This window comes from Tupaia chinensis, unplaced genomic scaffold (assembly GCF_000334495.1).
Source record: "Tupaia chinensis unplaced genomic scaffold, TupChi_1.0 Scaffold000018_1, whole genome shotgun sequence".
In the NCBI taxonomy this organism is placed as follows: domain Eukaryota; kingdom Metazoa; phylum Chordata; class Mammalia; order Scandentia; family Tupaiidae; genus Tupaia; species Tupaia belangeri.
Genome location: NW_006159448.1, coordinates 1,177,259 through 1,199,428, shown reverse-complemented (window position 1 = coordinate 1,199,428; position 22,170 = coordinate 1,177,259). Strand labels below are relative to the sequence as shown.

General features: G+C 39.5%; 1 protein-coding gene across 1 annotated transcript in view; it reads right to left on the bottom strand.

The window, feature by feature from the left end:
- MAP2 (microtubule associated protein 2) overlaps positions 1 to 22,115 on the bottom strand; it is a 349,368-nt gene extending 327,253 nt beyond the window's left edge. Inside the window, exon 1 of the mRNA XM_014586193.2 lies at positions 21,984 to 22,115. The gene's annotated coding sequence lies outside the window, so the exon portion shown is untranslated. The remainder of the gene's footprint in view (positions 1 to 21,983) is intronic.
- Between the last annotated feature and the right edge of the window lie 55 nt (positions 22,116 to 22,170).

Below are 22,170 nucleotides of genomic sequence, written 5' to 3'. Positions count from 1 at the left end.
GGATACATTCACATTGGCTGAAAACCCTGTGAACCTGGGCTGGCTCCATTCCACAGTGATAATCTGCTCGTCAAGAGAGGCTAGATCCAATATGGTGACCGTGGTTTGAATCCCAAGCCAGGTGAAACTAAAACACTCCAGGCATGAGCACAAGTCCCCATAATTTGATGGGCTGGAAGACTTAAGAAATGGATTGTGACATGACTAGACTCTGTGGAGGAAGCCCTGCCCTCTCTCGCTCTTTTTTTTTGGAGAGGTTTTTTCGCTATAGGGCGCGTGTGCTCACCAGACAGACAGAGAGCGACATAGAGACAGAAAGCGAGAAATCACCCCCCGGGGGGATGGCCACGCCGCAATCCCTTCTCCTCCATTCTCCTCTTGGGATCTTGGGCACGCATGCACACGCGCCTGGCGTGAGTTTTAAGCCACCGGGTCCGGGACGCGAACCGCGGTCGACTATGTGGGAGTCCAGCGACATAGCCATTACACTAACTGCTGGCTCCCTGTTCTCTCTCTCTTTCTCTCTCTCTCTCTCTCTTTCTCACACACACACATACACACACACAAAACTCTGCTCACACAACTTTGTTATGAAGATGAGAGAAAAAATCTTCAAGATCTGCTCAGCTTTCCATTTGTTTCTTTTTTTTTTTTTTTAAGGTTTTTGTGGCATGGCCACTCCTGCATCCCAGGAAGTCATTTCTTTCCTTCTGTCTAAACAGACTTTCCTTCTGTCTAAACAGAGAGAGACAGAGAGCAGGATAGTGAGAAATCCCACTCTGGGATGTGGGAGTGGACATACCTCAATTCTCTCTCCATTCTCTTCCCTGGTCTTTGGGTATGAATGCATATTCGCCCGGTTTGATTTTTAAGATCTGGGACTTGAACCACTGTCAGCCATGAGTCCAGTGCCTTAACCACTACAACATCTGCTTGCCTCTAGTTTTGTGTTTAAAAGGGCAGCCGTCGCCTAATTTCTGACTGCTTACAAATGGCCAATACAACTCATGGGTGATCAGCACCTCATATATATGATAAAACTGTCAATATTGCTTTTTCTTTGTAGCTGTCAACGTGCCATTTTTCTTTCACTCTCTCTTATTTTCTGAGAAACATAAATCTTTATTCTCAAAGACAGCTCTGCTTTGACTTCCAGATTTTTAGAGGTAAAGCAAAACAAAACAAAAAACTTGGGAGATGTTTTGAGAACCTCAATTTACAGATAATGAAACAAGGGCCAAGGAGATCATAGTTAGGTTTGGACTTAGGTTTGTTTGTTTGTTTTGTATTTCCTTTATGAGCCTGTAAAACAAGTTGTCCCTTATAAATCACACATACATACACACACACGAACACATACACATACATAAATTAAATGCACACATAGGCATTAGGCTTCTTGTTCAAGGACTGCAGGTATTAATAAATGTGAAAGCAAGCAATCATGCATAGTAGTACAATTAGGTAACCATGGGCACCGTCTTAGAAATGACGAGAGAGGGCCGCAATACGGGCTCACAGAATAATTGTGCGAAGTAAAGCTGGATTATGCAAAGTGACCACCATATGACTCCCCTCTGCCTTTCACCTTATCTTCTGTGATATCAGAAATAGAAATAAAACTCTGTTGTTTTTTAATTGCCCTAGGGCACATGTGTTCACCAGAGAGAAAGAGAGAGAAGGCAAAACATCCCTTTAACGGGGCATAGTCACACTGCAATTCCTGCTCTTCCATGTCTCCACCCTGTCAGGATGCTGGGTGCCTGCAGGCACAGGTCCATTATTTTTCAAGCCATGAGAGCCAGGATTCAAACAGCAGAGGGCCATATGGGATCTGGCTCCCTTAACTACTAGGCTAGGACGCCTGACTCCAAAAAATGTTATTTACAGACTTTCAGTAATGAGTGATCATAATACTTGTGTACAATTTCAAGTGTTTAACATTTCAATTTTATTTATTTATTTATTTAGAGGTTTTTGCTATAGGGTGCGTGTGCTCGCCAGACAGCGAGACAGAGAGAAAGAAAGCGAGAAATCACCCCCCGGGGGGATTGCCACGCCGCAATCCCTTCTCCTTCATCCTCCTCTCGGGATCTTGGGCACCCACACACACACGCTCGGCGTGAGTTTAAGCCACCAGGTCCGGGACTTGAACCGCGGTCGACTACGTGGGAGTCCAGCGACATAGCCATTATGCTAACTGCTGGTCCCAACATTTCAAATTTATTAACCTAAGTAGGACAGGATAACAATCAGTTTTAGTTTTGTTTTTGTTTTTGTGTTTTGCTGTCAGGCATATGTACATGCCAGAGAGATGTGTGTGCGTGTGCGTGTGTTGGGAGGTAAGGTCACAGAGAGAAACAGAGAGAGCGGGAAAGAAGTGAGGAAGCACTTCCCTGAGGGGATGGCCGTTCCACAATCCCTTCTTCACTCTCCTCTCAGGATTTTGAGCATGTACGCACATGTCTTCGCCATGATTTTTAAGCCTCCGGGTCCAGGACTCAAACCTCAGTCAGCCGTGTGAGATCCAGCAGCCTTAACCACCACTCCACAGACTGGCCCAGTTAGTTATTATTAAGTGTAAAATAAAATTATTTATTAAAGTCGTTATAAAATTTTCAAATAACAGGTCTATTTTAGTTCCATTATTATAGTAATTTTGTAATATAGTTATCTCAGGTTTGAAACAACATGTTTGTGTTAATATAGACCCTGTGTTTTGGATCCAGGTACACCTAGACTTTATGGAGATGAAATAAAATAGTAAATCTGATCATCAGAGAGCCATGCTGTTATAAATTCAGTTTTCACTCCACCCTGTGGATTCTGACCTGAGTTCAGAAATGGCATGAATAAGTGCCGCTATGTCTAAGCTCATAGCACTTTTTTGAGCAGAAGTGCTTTCCTGATATGCTCTGGCCTAAATCAGAGCTCCTCAGCTCAATGGTGGGAGCAGATTCTTCGTAAAAACATACAACCGTCTCTTCAGGTCTAAGAACCTCTGAGATGAATCTTCTCTTCAGGTTTAAGAACCTCTGAGTTGCATAATAATTTGGGAGTGGCAATTGCAGTTGTTCAATGTCATCTCTTCATTATATTTCTGGGAAAATTATGCTAAATAAAATCAGTAGAGTTACTCACACATTAAACTGAATGTTAACACAAAACCTGAAGTCATGGTTATTTAATTTGTTGCAAACTCTCTGGTATTTTTTTCAAGGTTTGGTGATGTGAAAAATGGTCCCATATTATACAGAAACCCTAAGCAAATGTTTACCTTGTAATAATTATTTTAAAATAATTTTTAAAATGATCTCAAAGTTAAATATGAAAACTTTTCTTATATCCTTATTTATAGATTGCTTCCATAAATATCTGATATCTACAGTAAACACAAGTGTTTTTTGCCATGGGAATTCAAATTCAATTTTAGTTTGGTCAGATATGATGTCATCTTTTTGTTATGAGTCACTTAACCTGCCCTCTCCTGATCATTGAAATATTTTGTATATTTCCCTGGAACAGTATCAGGGCAGCCTCATGCTATTGTACTGTCCCTGCAAGTGTGTCAGGACAACGACATGCATGACCCTGGTCCTGATTATACCTGTGGCTGCCCGGCACTCAGGGTTGGATTCTATTCTACAATCCATTCTCCAGACTGTCCTACAGTCTGGCTGAAATACATCTCGCTATGATTTCTAATTCTCTATGACTCTAAACCATAAACAATCCCAGATAAGCACTGACCACTAGCCATTCGACCATCGGGACTTTCTAACTTGTTCTCACATGGTACTCTTCATCCCATTTTTCTTAAAATTTTTAGGAGTTCTTTCCCATAACACTCCTGGACTATATCTCAAATCAATATCAAGTCACATCTAATTAATGACTTTTTTCAGACTACTGGTCTCATGGAGAGCTTTCTTGTCCACTGTACCATTTGGGAAGAGTCAAATAATCTCTATTAATTTAATGGTACAGCTAAAATTAGTCCAATTATTTCATTCCAATGTATTAACAATATAACCCATTATTATAATGAGAAGATAAATGTACCATTTCAGATGACAGGATGTAAAACAGAACAAAACAAACAGAAACAAAAAACCACTTAGATGCATAGTTCCTTACATCATAAGTCCCAGATTTTAGTTTGGAGTGAGAAAACCTTATGTTTAATCATATTTTGGAGATAAAACAGAATGGTGCTTACAGATAGCTGAATTCTAATTCCTGGAATATTTCTGTGATTATCTATTCATAAAAAAAGAGACAATAACTTGGGTCATAGCAGGTTCCTACCAGAATAACTGAATTTTTTTTTTTTTTGCTATATGGCGCATGCACTCACCAGAAAGACAGAGAGACAGAAAGTGAGAAATCATCCCCTCAGGGGGGATGGCCACACCGCAATCCCTTCTCTTCCATTCTCCTTTCAGGATCTTGGGCACGCACGTACACCCACCCAGTGGGAGTTTAACCCGCCGGGTCTGGGACTCGAACCGCAGTTGATTACATGGGAGTCCAGCAACATAGTCATTACGCTAACTGCTGGTCCCAAGAATAATTGAAGTCTTGAAGACTGAAAAATCATTTGAAAGGCATTTGGGATGACAAACACAGTGAAAGGTTCAGAAGTAACATTTTCTTAAGTGCAAAGTTAAGAGATTTAATAAATGTTCTCTAATTAGCATATTTGTATGAAAGTTGCAGCTTATTTTTGTGTAAATCATTTCAGTTGTGGACACTGAACAACAAAAGCAATGCAATCTGTTCTAATTTAATAGCAGAAGATGAAAGTACTTACACTTTAACCTTGTTCTGAAAAGGATTTAACAAAATTAGGATAAGTGATAGCAAAAGTGAGAAAATGATGCATGAAAATGTTAGTGTGAAATGTATACTTCAGGCTACACACAGTAACTTCAATTACTAGAAACCAAGAAAAACATGAAACAGAAACAGTGCCCATATGATAAAACCAAGCTAGCAGTATAGGAAAAAGTCCAGTTTCTAATATCCTCTGACTTGGGAAAAAGCTAAATATACCCTTCACACAGTTTTTCATAAATGTAAATTGCCATTACATAGTATCTAGGACCTTTATGTATTTACAAACTTTTTAAAAAAAGAATTATTTTACTTAACTTTTATTTTATGTATTTATTTATTTTAGTTCGACCAGAGAGGGACAGAGCGAGAAAAAGCAAGAGTGAGAAAGTGAGAAAGCAAGCTGCCAGGTCCAGGACTCAAACCATGGTTGGAGTGAGAGTCTAGTGCCTTTAACCATCACGCCACTTTTCGGCTCCTCTATTTACAAACTTTTAAAAATATGGTTGTGGGAACCGGCAGGTGGCATGGTGGTTAAGGGGCTCTACTCCCACATGGTGGACAGCAGTTTGAATCCTGGACTCACAGCATGAAAATTGTGCCTGGCATGTGTGCATGTGTGCCCAAAATCCTGAGAGGAGAAGGTAGGAGAAGGGACTGCAGTGTAGACACCCCCACGAGGAAGTGATTTCTCACTTTCCCTCTCTGTATTTCTCTGTCTCTCTCCTCTCCAGCAAGTACATGTACTCTATACCAAAAAAAAAGAAAGAAAGAAATTAAAATTATGGCCCTGGGGCCAACAGGTGGTATGGAGGTTAAGGTGATTAGATCCCACATAGCCACCTCCAAGGTTCAAGTTCTGGACCCAGTGGCTTGAAAATCATGCTGGCATGTATGAATATGTGTTCAAAATCCCAAGAGAAGAGTGGTGGAAAAGGAAGTGGAGGAGAAGGAAGAAGAGGAGAAGGAAGTAGAGGAGAAGGAAGTGCAGCGTGGCCATCCCTGCAAGGGGTAATTTCTCTATTTCTCTCTCTGTCTCTGTCTCTCTCCTTCACGCACATGTGTGCTATAGCTAAAGCTAAAAAAATAATAAAAAGCTAAAGCTAAAAAAAAAAAAAAAGAATGGTCCTTACAATTTCAAGTACATTTTCTTTATTTCTGCTCAACTATGATAATATATGCTAGGAAGTGGAAAACCACGGTCCAAAGGTCTAACGAAGACAGTAGCCTGTTTTGCAAATTGTACTGGAACACTGCAACATTCATTCATTTACATATTATTTATGGTTGCTTTCTTGCTACAACAGCAGAGCTGAGTAATCCTGACAGAAAGTATATGTGGCCTGAAAAAATGTTCTCTCTCACTCTTCAGTGAGGCAGCTTGCCACCTCCCTACCATATGATATTAGCTACAATGATATTAAACATTTTTAATGCAAATCTATAACATTTGAAAGAAATAACAAAAATATGTTTATAATATTTTGAAAGACAATCTGTTAAAATAGATATATATAGTACACTGCCAACATAGCCTAGAAATCAGAAATAATTTTTTATTCCTTCACTCTGTTTTCCAAGGCCAATAGCCTTTACATATATATATATATATATATATCACATGCATGTGACATAGTCACTTTCTGACTACCCTTCTACATGACTTCTAACTCTTCTGGCTTTCTCAAGTCTGTTACCTGAAGGTATCGAAAGACTGGCCAACATCACCGAAACGGACCTCCATTCTTCAGTATTGCATTTTCTTAGTTGAATTTGAAATGTTTGCCACAACAGCCTCCGAACAAGTCCATTAGACTCCCTCTTTAACTAAGTTAATGACTCCATGACATATGTAGAAATTTTGGACCTGCGGTTTTCCCCTCAAATTTGTGTTGTTAATCTTAATATCTAACATTCCTCATGTCATTCCAGATCAAAATCCTTCAGATTCCAACAGCATAATGATCAAACCCAAGCTCCTACTAAGTCCAGTATTTAAGGACTTGTATAAACCCAAGACCATCCACGTGTGCCACTCTTTACCAAAAGGCGCCCTCCATTGCAGGCCATCTGGTTTGCTTTGCTCAGATTGCCACCTTGGTGACCCTGCTCATCCTAGTGTCCTCTCTGGGTGCTTTTCCAGACCCAGCCAATTACGAGCACCACTCCACATGCTCTTTCCCAGATGAAGTATTTCAATTCTGCACATGGCATGAAATCCCCCTCCTCTGAATCCTGTAACCTGCCTGGCACTTATAGAACATAAGGGTTGTTTTATCCTGTATTATATTCCCCTTAATAGTAGTTTTATACATTGTATCTCCAGCGATGGTCAACTAGAGCAGAACAAGAGGAGGTGTATTTGATTTCTATAGCATGAGTGTAGTCCTGTATATAGAAAGAAACCAATTACTTTCTTGTTCTTTTTAAAAGTCCTTTCATTGGTCCTTTGAAATAAAGTTTTACTTTATATTTGATATTCAGTAATATTTCAAAATTAAAAAGCCCACATTTATATATGTCCGAGAACACTATTATCAGTTTAATATATGTTTGAATTATTTGTTGGTTTGCATATATATGGTTGTTAAGAAACTTATGTTTTTCTTTGCAAAAAATACATCAAAACTTCCCAACAAATATGTGTGTGTATATATATATAGATAGATAGATAGATATAGTCTTGTTTTTACTCTGACTAGAGAGGATATGTGCTTGCTAGAGAGTGATAAAGAGGCAGGAAAGAGGGAGAATAGAAAGCACCCCTCATGGGGAATAGTCACACCGCAATCCTTTCTCCATCTTTTCTTCATTTTAGGGTTGTAACTGCACAGTCAGCCAAGTGGGATGTGACTGCCTCAACTACGATAGATAGATATAGTCTTGTTTTTACTCTGACTAGAGAGGATATGTGCTTGCTAGAGAGTGATAAAGAGGCAGGAAAGAGGGAGAATAGAAAGCACCCCTCATGGGGAATAGTCACACCGCAATCCTTTCTCCATCTTTTCTTCATTTTAGGGTTGTAACTGCACAGTCAGCCAAGTGGGATGTGACTGCCTCAACTACGAGGCCACAGAACCAGCCCTGTTATTTTTATTTTTAATATTCTACTTGAGTAACTGCAAATCTGGAAGCAAGACATATCAATATATATGATTTTGAAATAAAAATGGCTTCACATAATTTATAACTTAAATAATCCTCAAAAGGGAACAAAATGAAAGCAAGAAAAGAAACTTGAAGAAAACCCTACAGTAATTCAAACTCCATACTATAATAAAAATTAGAATGTGGGGGACCAGCAGTTAGCGTAACGGCTATGTCGCTGGACTCCCATGTGGTCGACCACAGTTCAAGTACCAGACCTGGTGGCTTAAACTCACGCCGGGCACATGTGCGTGCGTGCCCAAGATCCCGAGAGGAGAATGGAGGAGAAGAGATTGCAGCGTGGCCATCCCCTCTGGCGGGTGATTTCTTGCTTTCTGTCTCTCTGTCCCTCTGGCGAGCACACACGCCCTATAGCAAAAACCTCTCAAAAAATTTAAAAAAAAAAAGGTACCTTAAATTTTGTGATGTTTGAGAATGACCAGCAAATAACATATTAAAAAATTTCTAAATGATAGTTTTACTTTCTATCAAGGACATGCCTAGTAACAAAGTAAATGGTCCCCATTTGTAACAAGAGTACAATAAATCAAATGTCTGGCAGATTTTGTTTAAGGCTAAGTTCAACAAAGCATTACTCTAAGTCTACAAAGAGTTGAAAAGTACATTAAATATGTCAGTATAAACAATGTATGCATAAATAGGTACACTGATTATTAACCTCACAGATGATCCAAGATGATCATGAAATCGGATTGGCTCACTTACCAAATTCTCAGGAGATTGAGACATTCCCTTTAAGAAGCAGAATATGCGTTATTTAATTTATTTCTCCATTTGTACAATATCAGTTGTGGCTTGGTACCTGACTATTTACAACTAAAACCACTATGGGAAACAGCTAAAGAACACATTCATGTTGAAATTACTGTTGTGATTACTTTTTTAATAATTATTTTATTTAACTTTATTTATCTATTTCAATTTGACCAGCGAAGGACAATGCGAGAGAAAGAGAGGGAAAATAAGAAAGTGAGCCACCAGGTCTGGGACACAAACCACGATTGTCCATATGGGAGTCCAATTCCCTTAACCACCATACTACCTGCTGGCCCCATTGTTGTGATTATTTTTCTCAAACAAGGATTTGTACTTTTCTGTTCAGATTCCTTTTCAAAACTTAGTTTTAGGTACAAAGAGACTATACATGGTTAAAATTCATTATACATGCAATTCTCTAACAGCCAAAGAAAATGACACAATTTAAGTTATAAATGTTCACAGCATTGTACTAGGTCGGGTTAATAAAAGTCTAGTCTCCACCGTTGATTTCTGATTTTCTAAGTTATTTCTCTCTTGTGATTTAACACAGTAGTGAATAAGATACAGATACATCTACAGGGATTTGGAAAATATAATTAATCTTTCAAAACTTTTACGATAGTCTCTTTTTTTAATTTATGATTTTGTTGTTGTTGTTGTGTCTTTTACAGCCTAAAAATAATAGTGCACTATAAGTCAATAAAACTCAAACTCACCATGGGCAAGAGGACCTATGTCCCTTGGGACCTGCCTTTCGCTCTGACCTCATATCCCACTCACTACCCACTACCATGTTCACTACATTCCAATTCCATTGGTCTACTCTGTTTCCTCAGGCTTTTTCTTGCTTTCATGCTATTCCCTCTGGTTTAGAAACTCTTCCCAGATAGTCTATGGGTAGCTACTTCTCATTACCTATGCCTCCAAGCAGTCTATCCTACCCAGCCAAGCCCCATCATGTTTTTGTTGTACATTCCTTATAGCATCTATTTGTGTCTGAAATGGGCATTCACTTACTATTTTATTTGGCAACTTCTCTCTCTTACTGCTGGAATGTTATTTCCATGTGGGCAGGAATTTGTATGATTTGTCCCAGTATTCTCCACACTTAGAAAAGTGTTTTCTGGGGGCCAGCAGGTGGCGTAGTGGTTAAGGTGCACGACTCCCACATGGCCAACCATGGTTCAAGTCCCAGACTTGATGGTTTGAAAATCAAGTCGGGTATATGTGCATCTATGCCCAAAATCCCATAGAAGAATGGAGAAGGGACTGTGGCATGACCATTCCTCCTGCAGGGTGATTTCTCACTTTCCCTCTCTCTCTCTCTCTCTGGTGTTCACACACATACCCTATGACAAACACCTAAATACAAAAAAAAAAAAAAAAAAAGAAAGAAAGAAAGTTCCTGCTGTATATTAGGGGTCCAATAACAATTGGCTACATAAATAAATGAGTGACTCACAGGCCAAAATAAGAAACACTTAGGGCACATTAACCCATATTCAAGGGGGAGAGAAATGGTGACTCCCTCCCTAGTAAAAACATCATTTACTAAAAGATATTATTTTAGTTCTTTACAGATCATTTCCTTTTTTACACTATCAAATAAAATGAACCATATCTAAGAAGAAAAGCATAGGCTATCTTTTTAAAGTATTATTTATTTATTATTACTATCATTATTATTTTAAGTTTGCTATAGGGCATGTGTGTACACTAGAGAGAGAAGGAAAGTGAGAAAGCAAGTCACTAGGTTCAGGACTCGAACCGTGGTCACCCCAGGAGAGTCCAGCACCTCAACCACCCTGCCACCCGCTGGTGCCCATAGCATAGAATATTTTAAAAGGTCAGCATTTCAAATGTTAATTCCTGATATGCCATTAAGATGGCCTTTTATTCTCTTGTATTTATTATTCTAAATAAATACACTTCAGGAAAACATAACATGCGTAGCCCTTTATTTCACCAGTGTGTATAAAAATATTACGAGGAATTCTGTTCTAGCTACTCAGTGATAAGTCAGTCACTTCAATTCTGATGGGTGATGAAACATTCTCACACTACATGGCATTCTCTAACAGAAAGGAGATGTTAGAAGTCCTTTACTCCCTAGATAATGTTATAGTTGCAGTTTTCAGTGACTAGGAATATGTTTCTCTTTAAATATTTAAGCATGCTTTCTGCTTAATTTCTTTCCTCCAGGATGCTCTTCATGCCTTTCAAATATTTGTCAACTTAAGGATCTATGATGCTTAAGCAGCGTGGGTGCAGGTGAAGCACTACTGAACACAGTAACCATGGTAACACCGAATTCTTATTGAATTTGCTGTCTCCTTGGAAGAAGCCAAAAAACAAAAGGGATGGAGCACTGTAGGCAAGAAAAAGGAAGGCTTACAAGAGTAGGAAGGTAAGTGGAAAGTAGGCAGAGCCACAGAGGCCCACAGCCTCCCTTTCTTTTAGCTAAAAATGTCACAGTGGGAGAAACACCAAAGGCAAGCTATTTTTGAGAAAATTTCACATTGCCATGGATCAGGAAAAAAAAAATTAACATGGCTATTTTTGTTGGATTTTCCTTGTGCATCCAACCAAGTTTAGACACAGACTCAGTACCTGATGCATCAATATGGATAGTTCAAGGCCCGAGAAAAGCTCCTAGGCTTTCTGAATTCCTGAGTCTGGGCACATGTCCCCAAGTCTATCCTGTGATCTAAACCACAGGAATGGCCCTGGAACAGGAGCCCTCGAAGTGTTTCCCAGATCAGATTTAACTTCAATACAGTAGTATAGTGGCATGTACGTGGTTGGAATAGTCCTAGAATTCCGAATCCCTCCCTCTTTTATATCCATGTGAAAGTCACAGTTGAGTCACAAAGTGGGCAGGTGTACTGTCACCTCACTCCACCATAAGATCAGAGAACCAAAACAACCCAACTAGGAACAGAGAGTCAGAATAAGATAAGTCTTCAGTAGTATCCTTACTAAGTGCTGAGTTTGAGCCTGAAGACTGAGTCTGAGGTTCCCTTATACTACTAACTACAGTACTTAACCACTCACTGTCCCGGTTAACTTGTATGTATATTAGAGGAGTATAACATTTGCTCTTGACAGTTCCTCTTTTCCACTGAACACCCTCTAATTCATATATAATTTTCAAGTCTTAAGAATCAATAACCTGGGACCAGCAGTTAGCGTAATGGCTATGTTGCTGAACTCTCATGTAGTCAACCATGGTTCGAGTCCTTGACCTGGTGGCTTAAACTCACGCCAGGCGCATATGTGTGCGTGCCCAAGATCCCGAGAGGAGAATGGAGGAGAAGGGATTGTGGCGTAGCCATCCCCCCTGGGGGGTGACTTCTCACTTTCTATCTCTCTGTCTCTCTTTGTCTTTCTGGTGAGCGTACTCACCCTATAGCAAAAACACACTTTCCAAAAAAAGAAAAAAAGAACCAATAACCCTTCCATGATAGTTCAGAGGCATAGAAGTAAAAGTCATATTTAGTAATACAAAAATTTTATCCTTCAATTTAAAAAAATAATTAATTTTTAAGAGAATACATTAAATAACATTTTATATTTCCAGATGTATAAGTGCATATTCCTTCTAAGTCACTAATTAATATAAAGAACTACTTTGGTATATAAACTATATTAGGCTCCAAGGGGAAAAGATTTCATTACACTGTTAACTCATTTTCAATCTTAGTTTTTTAATGGAAAACTTTGGATTCTTATTACAAATCCTCATGATACTTTTTTGGGAAGGGGCTGAAATAAGGCAGTAAAAATGCCCAAGATTATAACAAAACTTTCATAACAATCAGTTTTGATATCAAGCACTTTCATAAATGCAGTCCTACTCAAAACAAAAGAGAGAAAAATCATGGAGGAACTGAAAAAAACAATAACCAAAAAACCTGCTCAGTTTCTTTAAAGGCCACTCCAATGTTTTTCATCATGTAATCTATGAATGAAGCAAATTGTAGTTTTGAGACACAAGGGACAAAGCTCATTTAAATAAACCCTAGATCATAATCACTTTGTCCTCTCATAACAGAGTCAGCTTTCAGTGGGATGCTTAGTACTTTAAGCTTTCTTGGCAGCAGAAGTCTTAAAGTTCCATCTGTCCTGGCTTGGGCTATTTAAATAAAGATCAACTGCATTTTCCATGTAAAAGCAATGCCACCTGCACTTCTTAAAAGACAATTGAAGTAGCCAATATTTCAATTTAGGACAATTTGATCCTTACGGAGATCTTTGATTTTTAATGCAAGATTTAGCTTTACCATTTAATAATTTTAATAATAAATAGTGGGCCCTGGAATATATTTCTCCAAACAGAAAAATACAATAATACTTTGAAATTCGTCTAATTTGATTTCATTAAGTTAGGTCATTGTTTTTCCCTGTAAAATTATAGTTAACACCAAATGTTGTCATGTGAGAGTCATAGGATAGGGCTTCATTTTCTTTAAAGCAACTGTTTGCATAACAATTTATCTCAACTATGATAAAAACCTCAAATGTATAAAAGATTATTTTAGGAGATAATTATACACACATACTCACATAACCACCACAAAGTCCTTTGTTCAACACAGGTACACAAAGGGGGTGAGTTAATTAGTTGCTACAGGTACTATGATTCCATGTTCTTGTCCACTGAGCAATGAAAATATGTGTTACAGATTGTAAGTTTTGGCTCAATCAATAAATAATAAATGCATGTAGCAAATTAAAAGATCTGATCTTTTCCTGTCTATACTCAACCACATGTTAAAATAAAAAGAATGCATAACTGGGAACCAGCAGTTAGCGTAATGGCTATGTCGCTGGACTCCCACGTAGTCGACCGCGGTTCGAGTCCCATACCCGGTGGCTTAAAACTCACGCTGGGCGCGTGTGCGTACGTGCCCAAGATCCCGAGAGGAGAACGGAGGAGAAGGGATTGCGGCATGACCATCCCCCCTGGGGGGGGGGTGATTTCTCGCTTTCTGTCTCTATGTCTCTCTCTGTCTGGCGAGCACACGCGCCCTATACCAAAAAGAAAAAAAAACCTCTCCAAAAAAGAATGCATAACTGAATCCTAAGAACATTTTTGCTTATTTATTCAAAGTGGGCCAAAAGAATGGAGTGTCTCATGTATTTTTTCTTTCTTCTTTTCTTTCTTCTTTCTTTTATTAGAGTTGTTTTTTTGTTTGTTTGTTTTGTTTTTTGTTTTTTGTTTTTTGTTTTTGCTATAGGGCACATGCCCTCACCAGAGAGACAGAAAGCAAGAAATCATCCCCGCCTCCCCAGGAGAGATGGCCATGCCAAAATCCCCCCTCCTCCAGTCTCCTCTTGGGATTTTGGGCATGCATGCATAGACAACCAGAGTGAGTTACAAGTCACTGGGCCTAGGAATTCATCACAGTTGACTATGTGAGAGTCCAGTAATGTAACCATACACACATCATCCACTGATCCCAACCACATGTAAACTTTAATTAAAATATATGAGGCATAGTTTAAAATATTGTTCTGCTCAAAAATGTACACACTGTTATTATTATTCTATTTTTTGCTATAGGGCACATGCACTTGCTGGAGAGAGGCAGACATTGGCAGGGGGCAGGGTGAGAAATCACCTTCAAGGGAGATGGCCATGTAGCAATCTCTTCTCCTCCAATCTCCCCTCGGGATTTTGGGCACATATGCCCACATGTACTTAGTGTGTTTTTTCAAGTTATCCAAGTCCAGGACTTGTACTGCTCAGTAGACCATGTGGGATACAGCCACTTTAATCGCCACGCTCCCAGCTGGCTCCAAAAATGCACATCCTTAAGGAAAAACTAAATTACGATTTTTGAGAGACATGATATCCAAATAAAATAGCAAACTTTCAAAGTTAAGAATTATTTAATTGCCTTAGTGTCAATCAAAATGATACTGCATCTCTCTTTCTAGTTAAAAAAAAATGGATAAACATTTTCTAATACCAGTTCATTTCAGAATTTCAGTACCATCCATTAACTATACAATGCAATACTGTTACAATCATCACAGTACAATATCACAGTCATCTATAAATCTGCTTTTTAAAAATTTTAAGAATTATTTAATTTTATTTATTATCTTTATTTTTTAATTTGACGGGAGAGAGGGGGGAGCATGTGAAAGCAAGACACCAGGTCTAGGATGAGAATCATTGTTGGTATGTGGGAGTCTAGCACCTTAACCACCATGCCACCTGCCAGCCCTGAATCTATTAAAACTTAAATAAACATAAAGGATTCATATTGGCATGATACACTTTTTCTCTTCCTTTGTGATAGAGCATGTGCATACTCCATGAGAAGGAAAGAGAGAAACTAGTATCCTCCAGAGGTTCTGGTCATGCCATGATCCCCTTCCTCTTGTCCTCTCTTGAGCAGCCCTTTACTGCTGCAGTGGCCTTGGAATGAGTACTCTGTCTCAAACAGACAGAACTTCTATATTTCATTGTGATTTTGCTTTAAATGTAAAAGATCTAGACAGTTAAATGGCAAAATGTACTTCTGGATATTCAAGATCTGTGCTTTATAATCATTCTGAGATGGATTCAAGATGGCTAATGATGTTGTACAGGATTAATGTTATTAAGAATATTTTACTTGGGGCAGGACCAGCAGTTAGCGTAATGGCTGTGTTGCTGGACTCCCATGTAGTCGACTGCGGTTTGAGTCCCAGACCTGGTGGCTTAAACTCACGCCAGGCCTGTATGCATGTGTGCCCAAGATCCTGCGAGGAGAATGGAGGAGAAAGGATTGTGGTGTGGCCATCCCCTCTGGGGGTTGATTTCTCACTTTCTGTCTCTCTGTCTCTCTCTGTCTTTCTGGGGAGCGCCATGTGTCCTATAGCAAAAACCTCTCCAAAAAAAGAAAGAAAAAGAAAATTTTACTTGGGGCCAACAGATGGGATAGTGGTTAAAGCGCCAGACTCCCACGTGGCTAAGTGGGTTCGAGTCCTGACCTGGCAGCTTGGAACTCATGTCAGGCATGTGTCCATGCATGCCCAGGGTCCTGAAAGGAGAACGAAGGAGAAGGGACTGAGGCATGGCCATCTCCCCTTGGGGATAATTTCTCGTTTTCTGTCTCTCTCTATCTTTCCAGTGAGAACACGAGAACTATAGCAAAAATCTCTCTCTCAAGAAGAAAATAATATTTTACTTAAAATGATGGATTTAATTGAACATTTACTAATTGATCGTAAAATACGTTAGTACTCAATTTATTCATCAGTGGAATCAATTAACTGGCATACAAATAAAGACAAGGAACTGCCAGACACATATGATTTTACTAGTCAATTGAATTAAAAATAAAAATCTATGAGGGACCAGCAGTTGGTGCAATGGCTATGTCACTGGACTCTAATGTAGTTGACCGTGGTTCAAGTCCCAGACCCAGTGGTTTAAACTCACACCTGGCATGTGTGCGTGCGTGCCCAAGATCCCGAGAGGAGAATGGAGGAGAAGGGATTGCAGTGTGGCCATCCCCCTTGGGGGGTGATTTCTCGCTTTCTGTCTCTCTCTGTCTTTCTGGTGAGTGTACTTTCCCTATAGCAAAAACCTCTCCAAAAAAATAAATAAATAAAAATAAAAAACTGTGAGGTTATTTTATTTGATGTCAGGTGGAGAAAATAATAAAAATGTTGATTAACCCAATTTTCTCTTTTGAAACAATTGTGCCATTTTTCCTGCATTTTTTAAAAGTTTGACTTTTAAATTTTTTTTTTTGGAGAGGTTTTTGATATAGTGCTCATACACTTGCCAGAATGACAGAGAAAGACAGAGGGACAGAAAGCAAGAAATCACCCCCCAGGGGGAATGGCCACAGCGCAATCCCTTCTCCTCCGTTCTCCCCTGTGGATCTTGGGCACACATGTACATGTGCCTGGTGTGAGTTTAAGCCACCAGATCTGGGACTCGAACCACGGTCGACTACATGGGAGTGCAGAGACACAGACATTACATCAACTGCTGGTCCCAATAATTTTGTAATTTAAAGAAAGATGATGAGGACACCATAGAGATGAACAACTATCTGTAAGATAAGGGAACCTGGATAACTTGGATACAAATTAGTGGGGACAAACAAGATAGGAACTTTCCTTCCTGATCTGGAAAGGTCTTTTTGAGGTAGAGCATCTGATGAAAGACAAGGAATAGATGGCTCAACTCACGGGGATACAAAAGGCAAATTCAAAATAGGACCAAAATAAAGACGGAGCTTTATGAAGTTAGCATAAAGCCGCTATTCCAAATTCTTATAATAGGACCACATAGTGTAGTGTTTTAAGTTCTATCAGCCCTGACTTCTGCTATTTAAATGAAGATCTGACCAGTCAGTGGTGTAGTGTAGTGGTTAAAAGCAACTAGACCTCAGATGGCCAACTTCACGGTTAAAGGGCTGGACCCTGCAGCTTGAAAAACACACCAGGCACATGTGTGTGCATGCCAAAATTCTGAGAGGAAAATGGAGAAGGGATTGCTATATGGCCATCCTCCTTGAAGGGGTACTTTCTCACTTTCTCTCTTCCTCTCCTTTTCTCTCTCTGGCTCTCACTGTCTCCCTCTGGGGAACTGCATTTCAGCAATATTTCTTATTATGAGAAAAGTTCTTATTATAAGAAAAGGAAAGATAAATTCAATAGAAATAGCAGGATATTTCTATTTTCTAATGATAGTTTATTGTTTGTTCATTTTTGGCTAATACATATTGAAAGGAAAGAAAAAAAAAGGAAGGAAAGGGAAAAGGGAGACAGGAAAGAAGGAAAATAGAATACCAAGGGAAGGAAAAAGTCAAGCCCTGTGATTCAAAAAGTAAATTATATGCTCTTAAAAAGACTTATTAACATAATAAAAAAGCAAAAAGACAGGAATTTACCCCCTCTGGTTGTGCTTTAATAGAAAACAAACTGTTTAAAACTTTCCCAATGTCCACAAGATAAATTTAACAACAGACTGAAAGAAGACCCTGAGCTCTTTATTTTCTCTAAATTTCCACAGGTCACTAAAATGACATTCTACCACTCTTGAACAGGACTGATCAAAGTTCAAAGTTCAAAGGTTAAAGTATTTTGCATAAAAAGTCAGCTGTGTTCACATTGTCTTAAAATGTTTTAATTCACTACAGAACTGTTTCCAATAAGCATCCTGTATAATTTTGTATGAGGAAGCACCGGCGGCTTTAGTTCAAAGTAATGACAAAGCAAGGATGAAGACAAAATATTACGTGGAGGTAGAAAAACAAAACTGATTTCTTCCCTCTCCACCCACCTAGACAAAGCCTCTTCTCCATCCTACACAGACAATGATTAACATCTGAGAATTTGCTTTCATTGCACATCGCCTGCTATCCCCCACCCACCCATCCGAATTTCCACACAGACCCTCTTCATTGATTTTGGACCATCCTGTACATCTTAGTTCTGTATTCCTTTAACTGCTTCTGGTACCTGGAATTGATTCCTGGGATTAAGTATCAAAAGAATACCAATAATTGTTTCTCGTAACAAATAAATAAGTGAGAATAAATGTTCTTTTAAATGAAAAGTAAAGGTCAAATGTGTATCATGAGAATAAAAGTACGGAAATCAAAATACCTAGGTAACAGTAGATTTTATTCAAATATGAAATAAAAAAGAATGGTGTGGAAGAAAGGGCAAAAATCAGTGAAAATATCAAAAATTTAATGGAAATAATTACATGGAAAAGCCTAAACTGAGCAGATCCTGGCAATGCTAATAATAATGATACAGAAAGAAATAAAATGGCTAAAAGAACTAGTGTATACCTGAGAGAACCAGATATAACTCAAGGAGTTCATTACTATCTTTAAATCATGTGTATCCAAGACAAAAGAGCACCAAGTTGTTTCAAAACTGGTATATTTTATTTATTGTTTAAAGTTTGCCAGAAGGCGCACGCACTTGTCAGAGAGAGACAGAGGAGAAGGAGAAAGCACCCTACAATGGCGCATGGTCGCCCACACCACAATCCATTCTCCACCATTTCTCGACACTGTGGGAATTTTGGACATGCACATACACGCATCTGGTGTACCCCCCACACCAACAGGGTCAACCATGTTTGATCTGGCTACCTCAACCACCAGGCCAGGGAGCCAGCCAGGAATGACTTACCTAAATAACTACTTTGAGCATTAGAGAATATAAGATTGATCTGGTGGTGGTGCTCTCACTGTAACTGTTATTTCAGATTCTTTATCTTAATCTGTCAAAAGGTAATTAAATATTGAAAAATTTCGGTCATCAGAGTTACCACCTCGAGTATTAAAATGCCCAAGTCAGTTTCACATGGTTGATCTCACAGAGATATCAATGATCCTTTGGGGATGCACCCTCATCAGGCGTATGTCTAAGCAAGCATAGTAATAAATATATTTTTAAATGCCAACAGTGCAACTGTAATTGTCAAAACCTTAACAGTCCAGATATCTAATTGCTAATAAAATGCAACATAAAATATGTGTGCCATAATAAATAAAACATACACCAACGAGCATTTTTCTTCCTCCTGATGTTTAGAAAATTTACAAATTGGTTTAAACCAAAAGGGGTAAAGGAATGAAATTATTCCTTCAGGCTTAGAGGATTGTGTGCCAAGTTTCATTTCTGGCTGCATATTTCTGACTAAGTTCAAGATCCCTGAGAAGAAATCCATGGAAGAGAAAATATCCCTTTAACCTCAGTAAAGCAACATGAGCAGAGACTTGCATGAGGAGAGAAAGGCGTCTGCCCTGGGCTGGGTGTGCTCCTGGTGTTTGGTTTCCACTGAGAGGATGCCTGCTCTCTCAATGAATCTGAAGTGCCTACTATGGTGAGGTAATGGCTGTGCCAGTTTCACTGGGTCATGCTCTCTCAGCACATTCTTTCTCCCTCTCCTCCCTGAGAAAGTTCTGTAAACAAGTCATCCTGAGAGAGTGAACACATCCTAAATTCAAAATTGCTGAGGATGCTGGCTCTGCTTTTAGTAGTCTAGACATAACTATAGAAGCCTAGGCAGCACAAGCATAGCCAAGAAGAAACAGGTGATTTGATAAGAACAAGGGAAAAAAAAAAAAAAAAACTTTAGGAGAGGAGAGAAACAAAGAAAATAAAAATTAATTAATGAACATATTTTCAAAAGGAAGCAATATCTCTAAATTGCTTAGATCTCCAGATGAATGTTAAGAAATTTTCTATTTATGGGGAAAAATACTTTGGAAATTAAGTAATTTTTATAGCACACTGTGAAATCTGAAAAATTAAAATGAAAGAAACCACAAAGAAACCGCCTATTGGCGTAGCCTAAAATGACAATGACTCTGATAATATGCAAATCGTGAATGCAGATGTAAACCCTTGTAATCAGATAAAGTCACTAGGAAATCATCATTAAATTGCATGCACACACACACACACAATGTTCTTTATTGAAAGAAAAGAATGTCTTTTTCCTTTTCTTAAAGGGAGGATGCTTTGTATGTGTGTGTTAGGGGAGAGTTGAAATATCCATGGTTTATAAATTCATAAGGATTTCTACCAAAATAAAGACACCTATTGCCCACTCAAAGGATGTTTCTTTCTTCAGCCTCTACATTCAGATAGAAGGCTGTACTCTTCCTCTTGGGCACAAAATCAAAAAGGTTCTAAAGGGCTTCTATTTATTCAATCTATTTCGACTGCCAAAAAAAATCATAATTGCTCACAGAGAAATGACAGGGTGACAGAGCTATGCTTTTAAATCGGGCTGGTACCTGCAGCTCCTGCATGGGACATTTTGCATAATGTGGCTCACAGAAAAGGCTTTGTTCTCCATCGCCTCACTGTGGCTGCACACCTCAATTTCAGTTTGCTGTTGCTTTCTCTCCAAGAACGATGATTTTTAAATAAATTATATCTTTGACATTTAAGTTAGTTCCTCTCCAACATGCATCAACACCTTTGCCTCACCCACAAAAATTATATACCAATTAACAGTATGTTTTTGTTTGCACCCACAGATTTCATTTACAATGTAATCTCCAAAACCTCAGAGAAAAATTTTAAAAGATTTTTTTTTTCTTTTAGGTATCTACTCTTTTCTGACAGTATATTATATGACATGTATATTACACGTGTATATATGTGAGGTGTGTGTTTCTAAACAAAAACCATTTACTCAATTTTAAAGGATCCACGTCCTTCAAGCATTTTGTGGAGCGCTTATAGCAGATGGCACACAGTTGTCACCATCAGGCTTGTTGCTAATGGAAGCTTTTCGTTTTCTGACCAAATCCTGGGGCTCCACTGCCAGGCAGAATGACATCAATTTCCAGTTCTGAAGGATTTTTTTTTTTTCCTGACACCACTGCTTTACGACCTACTCCCTACTCCCCCCACCTCCTACACACACATACACCATCCCACTCCTGGCCCCTCACACACTCTCTTGAAATTTCCATCCTCAAACAAAAGAGGAGGTTGGGGAAGGAAAGCAGCCAGTCCTGCAGCCCTCGAAACGTCCTTTAAGAAGAAAAAGAAAAGAATAAATAGACAGTAGGTGCAGCTTTCCATCTGCATAGTTAAAATAGAAAAAAGGAGAGTATGTGGGCGCTCAGGCTCAAACAAACTAACCTCTTCGTGCCCCGCCCTCCAACACGACCAGGCATCGATTTCTCATTTTCCTAAAATAATAACGATGTATCGGTCTTTTCCCAGTTGTTTCTGAAGGGAAAATGATTCGAAATTGACCAGTTTCCTTCACTCCCTCTCGTCAGTGTGCAGTTCTCTGAGGCTGGATGGACCCAAAGAAATAAAACCCTCCGCCTCGCTGTCCGATTTGTCATTATCTTTGTGTAATTCGCTCTGTGTGACCCTCTCCTTTCTACAGCTCGGGCACTATTAGCTCTTGGTACCCACGTCCTAACCTGTCCTAAGTTGCCAGTCGTCTCAAAGTGGTACCTAACAAGGCCACTCGCTCTTCTACACACATCTAGAACCCACGTACCAGCTCCTTAGTGACACCTGGAGAGGCCGGGCCGCAAGGGCCTCACCAGGGGGGCGACAGAACAGCTCAGTCCGCCGCGCCTGCTCCCAAGTCCGGGAGGACGAGACCACCGCCCCACTCCACCTCTGCCCCAGCTGAGGCGCCCTGGGCGCAGAGACCCGGGCCGGACAGGCGCCCGCCCCAGAACCGGCGGTGGACGCCGATCTCTTACCTGGGCGCAGACACTGGGTGCACCCGCGGTCGCGGTGCCACCGCTCACGACTTGCAGAGCTGATGCCCGCTGGAGAAGGAGTGAGGGGAAGACTGGGCAGGGGAAGAAAGAGGGAAAAGAAGAAGCTGAAGGAAGAGAAAGAAGCGGAAGGGAAGAAAAGGAAGGGAGGATGCTGCTGCTGCTGCCG